The sequence below is a fragment of the Camelus bactrianus genome, chromosome 12 (assembly GCF_048773025.1).
Source record: "Camelus bactrianus isolate YW-2024 breed Bactrian camel chromosome 12, ASM4877302v1, whole genome shotgun sequence".
Classification (NCBI taxonomy): domain Eukaryota; kingdom Metazoa; phylum Chordata; class Mammalia; order Artiodactyla; family Camelidae; genus Camelus; species Camelus bactrianus.
Window position 1 is genome coordinate 69,330,210 of NC_133550.1, and position 7,532 is coordinate 69,337,741.

General features: G+C 57.0%; 1 long non-coding RNA gene across 10 annotated transcripts; it reads left to right on the forward strand.

Moving 5' to 3' along the window:
• Positions 1 to 245: 245 nt before the first annotated feature.
• LOC123617485 (uncharacterized) lies at positions 246 to 5,034 on the forward strand. 10 transcript variants are annotated; one of them, XR_012511014.1, is made up of 3 exons: positions 263 to 733; positions 885 to 1,824; positions 1,921 to 5,034. It is a non-coding gene; the product is annotated as an uncharacterized LOC123617485 (long non-coding RNA). The 10 variants fall into 10 exon arrangements; XR_012511017.1 differs by having other exon boundaries at positions 1,973 to 5,034; XR_012511016.1 differs by having other exon boundaries at positions 1,976 to 5,034.
• Positions 5,035 to 7,532: the final 2,498 nt, after the last annotated feature.

The window sequence follows — 7,532 nt, forward strand, 5'->3', positions numbered from 1 at the left end:
CTATTTTTGTTGACATATAGTCAGTTTACAATGTTGTGTCAATTTCTGGTGTCCAGCACAACGCTTCAGTCGTACAGGGACATACGAATATTCTTTTAAGCCGTAAGTTACTGTAACATATTGGATACAGGTCCCTGCGCTGTACAGAGGAAGCATGTAGTCTGTTTTATATATAGTAGCTAGTATCTGCAAATCTCAAAATCCCAGCACAGTTTTTATCTTTAACTTCTTTGTGGGGGAGGTAGTTGGGTGTACTCATTACTTTTCGTGATGGAGGTGCTGGGCACTGGCCCAGGACCCTGTGGACGCTGGGCAGGCGCTCCCCCACTGAGCCGCCCTCCCCCTTCTCAGCAGTTCTCACAGAAGGAAAGACGGAATCCTCTAAGGGGCCGGCTGGCGCAGCACAGGCTCTGAGCGGCCAGGGCCGTGCGCGGGTGGGGCGCCCCGTCCACCCCACGGCTGCCCGGCGCCGGGGTGGGGCTGCCCCCAGTGTTTGTCGAAGCAGTGAATGCTCATGCAGGGAACAGACAAACATGGAAAAGTGGAGAGAATGCGTGGACTTCAGATTCTCCTGCTGTGCCTGCCAAATCGGGCACGGTCACGTCAGGGCTATTGCCCCGGGGGGGGGGGGACGCCTCTCCTGCGTCCCCGCCGCCGCGCAGTCCCGGGCTGCCGCGCCCTCACCCTGACGTCGCTGGGACCCAGGAGCCATCCCTGCGCGCTGAATACCGAGGTCGGTATTTTTAGACGCAATTCTTTAATTTTTGAAAACCCTCCAAAGAGATTTTAGTGATGGGTACGTAGTTGATAAATACACATAAATTGAAGAGCTATAAAAAGAACTCTTTTAAGTACTCTCTGTTCTCTTTTCCATTTCCTGGAAGCTCATTAGCATATGTGGAGAGAGGCGCGCTCCCGCCCTGGCGTCTGGGAGCGGGACGCTGACCCCAGGCCGACGGCCCTTCCGGGATGCCACGGCCCCAGGGCTGGAGAAGGTCGTGCTGAGTCCAGTGACCTGGGGTGTGCCCAAGGCTCTCCCAGGGCCCAGCCTGCTCTGCGTCCTGGTCAGAGGCCCTGGACAGCGGACCCTTGAACAGGCTTGGAGACGCCGAGCCCCCGCAGGGAGGGCCGGGTGAACATCAGTTTTCTGGAGGCTCAGGAAGTCTCGGCCCGTCCCTTAGACGCAGGCGGCACTGTGCACAGGCGGGATGCTCGGCCCTGCCACCGGACAGGTGCCTGGAGGATCTGCCTCAGGGAGCACACAGGCCAGCGGCCCAGCCCACGGGCCACAGCAACACTGAGAGTGAGGAGAGCGGAGACAGAGAGCACAGAGCGCGGCTGGGGGCCCAGTCAGCGTCCTGAACCTTGCACCTGAGAGCAGAGGCCCAGCCACACGCAGAGTGGGAACCGGAGGCCTGATAGCGGGAACCACAGCAGGTGCCAGTGTCCTGAGGTGAGAGGCATGTGCAGTGCGTGGGAGGCCCCAGGAGGGCTGCCCGGGTGCACGACCGGGCCGGGGAGTCCAGAGGGCAACGGGGAGCCACTGATGAAAGGGACCCGGAACTGCATGTCCCCAGGCGGTGGCCTTCAGGGTGGGCGTGGGCGGGTGCTCGGGGCGCTGCGCGCACGGGCGGAGTGGGGTTCGCTTCCCCTGCCCCGATGCCCGGGGACGCGGGTGCAGCCTGTTCTGGAGAACACGGCTGCACCAGCCGCCACGAGCCTCCGGGCGGACAGGGGCCAGCGTGGCCATTTCTGGGCGAGGGCGGATTTCCCACGGCCTCGGTGGAAGCGTGAGACGGACCCCGCTGTCTCCTGCCTGAAGCTGTAAGTGGCTGTGGTTTTGGGCAACTTCCCTGAAAACCTCGCAGCTGTTTCAGTTGCCGCATCTCCAGCTTTTGAACATTGTCGCCGGCCCGACAGGCTCGCGGAAGCAGCCAAGCCCTGCCCGTCTCACTGTCTCCAAAATCCCCAGCAGCCCGGCGCCCGGAGGCCTCCTGGGGACCGTGCGAGGCTCGGGGAGCACCTGCTGCCCCTGCCTCTGTGTCCCTTTGACTCCGTGTGAGACGGCCTCCCCTCGCCTGCAGTGATGGCCCGTGTTGCGTGCAGCGCCCTTTTGGAAATGGCCAGCATCTCTGGGTACACGCGTCTGTCTCGGTGTCTCCAGTCCTCGAGCCCCCTTACTCGACCTCTCTGTTCTCACTGCTGTGTGGCTCCCGCCTCGGCCCCTCGGCATTTCTAAACCCTTTCTTCCCCCAACTTTTGTGCTGCCGTGGGCTCGGCAAGCCTCCCGTTTCACCATGTACCTAACTCAGCCGCATTCACCCACTCTTGGACCCGGTTCAATTCAAGGTTCTAGACGTGCAAGTGTCGCTGGTTTATCTGGGGGTTAAGAAGCTGAAGGTGGGCGTGTTGACGACGCCAAACAGCCCCGTGGTCCTCCACCTCCCCAAGGTCCCCCGCCTCCCTGTGGTCCCCCGCCTCCCTGTGGTCCCCCGCCTCCCCGTGGTCCTCCCACCTCCCCATGGTCCTCCCACCTCCCCATGGTCCTCCCACCTCTCCGTGGTCCCCCGCCTCCCTGTCGCCTGCACCTCCCGCAGGTGGACGCTGTGCTTCGCCCCGTGGCTCCCCCGTTTGCAGCGGCTTCTTGGCAGACCGCCCGGCCCATGTCAGCAGCTTGGAGGGGTGTGGCAGGTGGCCTTTGCATGTGTCTCCGGGAATGTGGGGCCACCAGACAGCACACAGTGAGGACACGTCTGGGGGCCAGGGGCTCTGAGCCAGGCAGATTGCGTGACTGCAGGTGAGTCTCCAGGAAACCCGGGTCATAAGACAGATTTGAAACTGGACTGAGCAGAGACACACAGCAGGGCGCACGCGTGCACACTCACCCACGAGTCACCCGGCATCCACCGAGCACCAGGCACTGTCCCAGGTCCTGGGGCCTGAGCAACGGGCAACAGCCCCCAACAGTGTCCCCTTCCTGTGGGCCTCATTCCAGAGGGGAGGCAGGTGGGGACTGCTGAACCACCGCAGCAAACACATGCACACACACACGCATCTACACATGCGCACACACATGCATCTACACGCGCACACACGCACACACGGGATGAAGCATGAACTGGGGAGGAGTCCGGTTCTGGTCTCAACCTGGGCGCCAGCCTCGTCGCCCCAGCCACCCTGGGCAGGGACGGGGACCCTTCTCTGTGGTGACAGAGGAGCTAGGAAGTCTCTATTAAGTATATAAACAGTATTTTTTCTGACCTTTTTAAAAATGAAACATTTCAACTCTAGAGGAAAGTCAATAATACAGCAAACAGCCATTTCCTAACACTCAGATTTAGTCATTTTTGAAATATTTGCTTTAAATATTTCCCTAAGAAATAAAACGCGATTGAACCCTCGCCCCGAATCCCGTCTGCGTCCGGGACCTCTGCCTGGAGCCGGGAGAGCCCCAGAGCAAGTGCGGCCTCACCTCCCCACTTCCCTGTGTCCAGGTTTTCGTACGTATCTGCGTGGTGGGCTTAGGTTTCCTGTGTTTTGCAAACCAGATAAACAGTTTCATTTGTACATTTCACTGTACACGTTGCTTTAAGAAAGAAATCCAACCTGCCTCTGAGAGCTGTCAAAGCTGCTACACTCGTCCTCCGTGCATCTTAGCTGCGTCACGTCCCACCTGAGGAGCAACAGCATTCAGGCAGGTTTGTTCGCCTTTGACAGCCGGCCCCGTGGGACCCTCCTTCCTGCTCTACTTCACCTCATGAGGAGACGCCGTCGCCGTCCCCCACGGGGCTGGCGCTGGCTTCTGCTGCTCCCCTGGGGTCCCCGTGACCCCCAGCTCCTGGGGCCTCTCACCGGAGACCTGCCCTCCGCTCACCCTGGGCTGCAATGCGGCGTCTTTAGAATTTTGATTTCCTTGATGAACAGAGAACGCGTCCTGTGCTAGGTCGCCAAATCCCCTTCTCTGGGACGACCCACCCTGTCCTCCACCCAGGGGCCCGCTGAGACGACTGGGTTTTGCTTCCTAACTTACAGGAACCCTCTGCGTGTTTCAGATACACTTTCTCGGGTGTCACCGCACTGCAGGCACCTCTCCGTCTGTGGTTTGAATTTCCCCTTCCCGGGGGCTGTGGTAGGCAGTGCAGGAGTCTTCCTTTCAAGGTCATTTAAAAAATTTTTGTTCCAGATTGTGCATAAGAGAACTTCCCGAGTTATTAGGTCATGAAGACGGCCTCTGATTTCTTCCAGTTTGTAAGACTTCACTTTTCGCGCCTAGAGGCCCCGTCCCTGAGTCTGCGGGGGAGGCCCCGTGCAGCTCTTGGCTGCCCCCCGCCCAGGTCTGCCGTGCAGCTGGGCTTCCTGCCCCGTGGCCGCCCGGGCTCCAGGGGCCGAGCCGGCTAGGTTGGGGCCACACAGTGGGGACCAGCCATGCCTGGTCTCTGGAGCAGCTCGGAAGCAAAGGGCCCCACTCCCGTCACCTTCTTGGTTTACACAGAGCGCCAGGCCCATCAAGGGCGCACAGCGACCCCCCCAGGGTGAGCAGTCAAGGACGTGGCGCCTGTGTGTCAAACGCCCACGAGGGCTTGCTCTTGGCTGTCATCTCTTCTGCTTCTCTTCCTTCGTTCCAGCAGTTTTGTGAGGTCTCCAGGCTGCCCCTGGCGGAGCAGACCCGGGGCCTTCCGTGTGGGTCTGGCTCCTCCGAGACTTTGAGACAGGAGGGAAGGGGCAGGGCACAGCCGTCAGCACAAGATGGCGGGAGCTGACCCCCAGGCGACCGTGACCTTCCTGGTCTGCTCCCGGTGGTGTATCAGCATGTGAATGGCGCTCCCACAGGCGCCCTGATGGCTCTGAGGCTGACCCTGAACGGGCCCCACCCCTTCCCCGGAGTGGTGGGAACAGTCCTCCCACTCGTCACCATATGAAGTCACCGAGCCCCTGGACACTGTCACCCCCGCACCTGCCTGCAGCCCTCCCGGCCGAGTGAGACGCCTGCACTCAGTCCACGGAGCCTGTGTCTGAATAAACCTGCTTTCACTCCTGTGGCTCCTCTTGAGTTCTTTCACTTGGCAGGACCTGAGCTGAGCTCTGGGGCGCGGCCCTCCTCTCGCACCCCTACGTCTTCCCCCATCAGTCAGCTCCGCTCTCCGCCCGGCCACCCCGCAGGCTGGCCTGAGGGAGTAGCAGGCGCTTCCCTGCACGTGTCGCACACCCAGGCCCCCTCGGGGAGCAGAGCGGTGCCAGCCCTGGTCGGTTTCCAGGCCGTGGGGGGCTGGGGCCACACAGGGCAGCCTGGGCCTGTCCTCCCGCGGGCGGGGAGCCCTCCAGTGCCGCCCCAGCAGCCCGCTGGCCTCCCTCCCGCCCGGGCCCCCGCAGCGGGGCTGGTGGCAGAGCTGAGCCTGGCCACTCCCGCCCCGCCTTCTTGTTGTTTGTTTCTCCTTTAAAACGTGGCATCGGCCAAAGCCACGTTTCAGGGTGGACCCCAAGACCCAGGACCCTGAGCCCCCACCTGGCTTCCAGGGCGATGATTTCAGCGTCCCCCCACTGCTGTCCCAGAGCGGCTGTGTGGGGCAGAGCCCCTGCTGCGAGGGGGACGAGGGCCCCCGCTGTTGCAGGAAAACGCCTCCTAAGTGGCTGCCCGCAGAGCTGGTTTTAGAAACGTAAACGTGCGCTTGGCCAAGAGAACAATCTAGGGAAAGCCTCCTCTGAGACATCTGACGCTCTGTTCCCGACGTTCCTTCTGACTCACCTCCTGGGTTGGGGGGGGGGTGGCCCTGACCTGCAGATCAGATTCTATTTACAAACCAAAAACAGACTCACTGGCATAGAAAACCAACTACGGTGACCACAGGGGAAGGTGGGGAGGGACAAGTCTGGGGCTGGGGACTGACAGACACACACGGCTGTATATAAAGCAGGACCTACTGCAGCCACGGGGAACTGGATTCAATAGCCTGTAATAACCTTTAATGGGAAAGAATCTTGAGAAAAGAAATGCACGTGTGTATCTGTATAACTGGATCACTTTGCTGTACACCTGAAACTAACATTGTGAATAAACCACACTTCAATAAAAAATTTTAAAGAGAAAGGAAAGAAAATCGCTTCATAAAATCAAAACCAAAACCATGAAGCATTCTTTGCCCAGAACTATTTTCGAACATTTTACAACATTAAAATCAGGGCAGGTTTACCCATGAGGCCCGGGACCCCGGGACAGGGAGAGGCCACAGACGTGGGTTACAATCTGAAGAAAAATAACGAACATGTAGATCAAAGAAAACGTCTCTATGTCTCATATGTATTAAATACAGGTTTGTCTTCACGTCAGTGCAGGCGTGAGAGAGGCCGAGGGAGCGGTTGACGGACGTCGGGGGAAGGGCCCACGCGTCCTGTTACACATTTCTACGTTTGGTTGGTTTATCTTTTATTAGTGAATTTTGAATTGAGGTGGGAAGCCCCCCAAAAAACGCAGCAGAGCCCCCACTCTCGTGCTGACACCATCCAGTTCCCTGGCCCAGAGGCCCTATCTCACTTTTTGCCTCTGAAACGGCTTACTTACCCCTAAAATGCTATTGGTTCCCTGAGCTCACTTCTGATTGGTTATTTCCCTCACTCCTGATTGGTTATTTCTCTCACTCCTGATTGGTTATTTCTCTCACTCCTGATTGGTCATTTCTCTCACTCCTGATTGGTCTATTCCTACGAAGCTTGTTCCTGGTTGGTCAACTTCTGTTATACCTTATTTGCATATGATGTTGCAAAGTGTAGACTGGCAGCCTATGAAAGCCTGTGTAACCCAACAGGCGGGGCCCAGAGCTTGGAGTGCTAACTGTTCTGGGCCCGCTGGTGTAATAAACCTGAGTTCTCCTGCTCTCCCGGTGTTGCTGGGTCTCTCGCCTGGATCCAGGTTGCTGTCACACAGATCTGTGACACGTTTTTCGCAACAGAATTTAGTTACAGAAGTAAATTAAAAATTTTTTCTTCGCCGTATAATTGACATCTAATTTTGATCTCAAGGATACAGTAGCCTCATGAAAAGAGTTGGTAACATTTTTTTCCTAATTTCTTAAAAATCTGACATAAAACGGGAGTTTTCTGATCCTTGAGAGGAAATTTGAAATTCTTTTTCTGGTTATGAAGCAGAAATGCCAGTTAAAAGTGTAAGCCGCTTTTTACATCTAACGGTTACATATCTATGTATTTGGCATCTTTTTGAAACAGTTTGGGTACATTCTTTGTAAATCAACCACTCTGATGATGGTTTTCAATTTTTCAGGTAAAGTTGTTCATAGTTATTTCCACTCTGGTTACGTGTTTTTAATTATTGAGTTAAAGTTGTTCGTAGTATTGCCTTAGTTTTAAGCTTCTATTTTTCCCGCGGTTGGACTTCCGTTCTCTCAGTAACGTCTGTCTGTGGCCCCCTCCCTCCTTCCATCAGTCTTGCCAGAGCAGCGTCTGCTCTGCTGTGCTGATAAAGTGGTAGCTTTTGGTACTCATGACCCTATTTCTTTGTTTCCTGTTTCATTAGTTTAAGT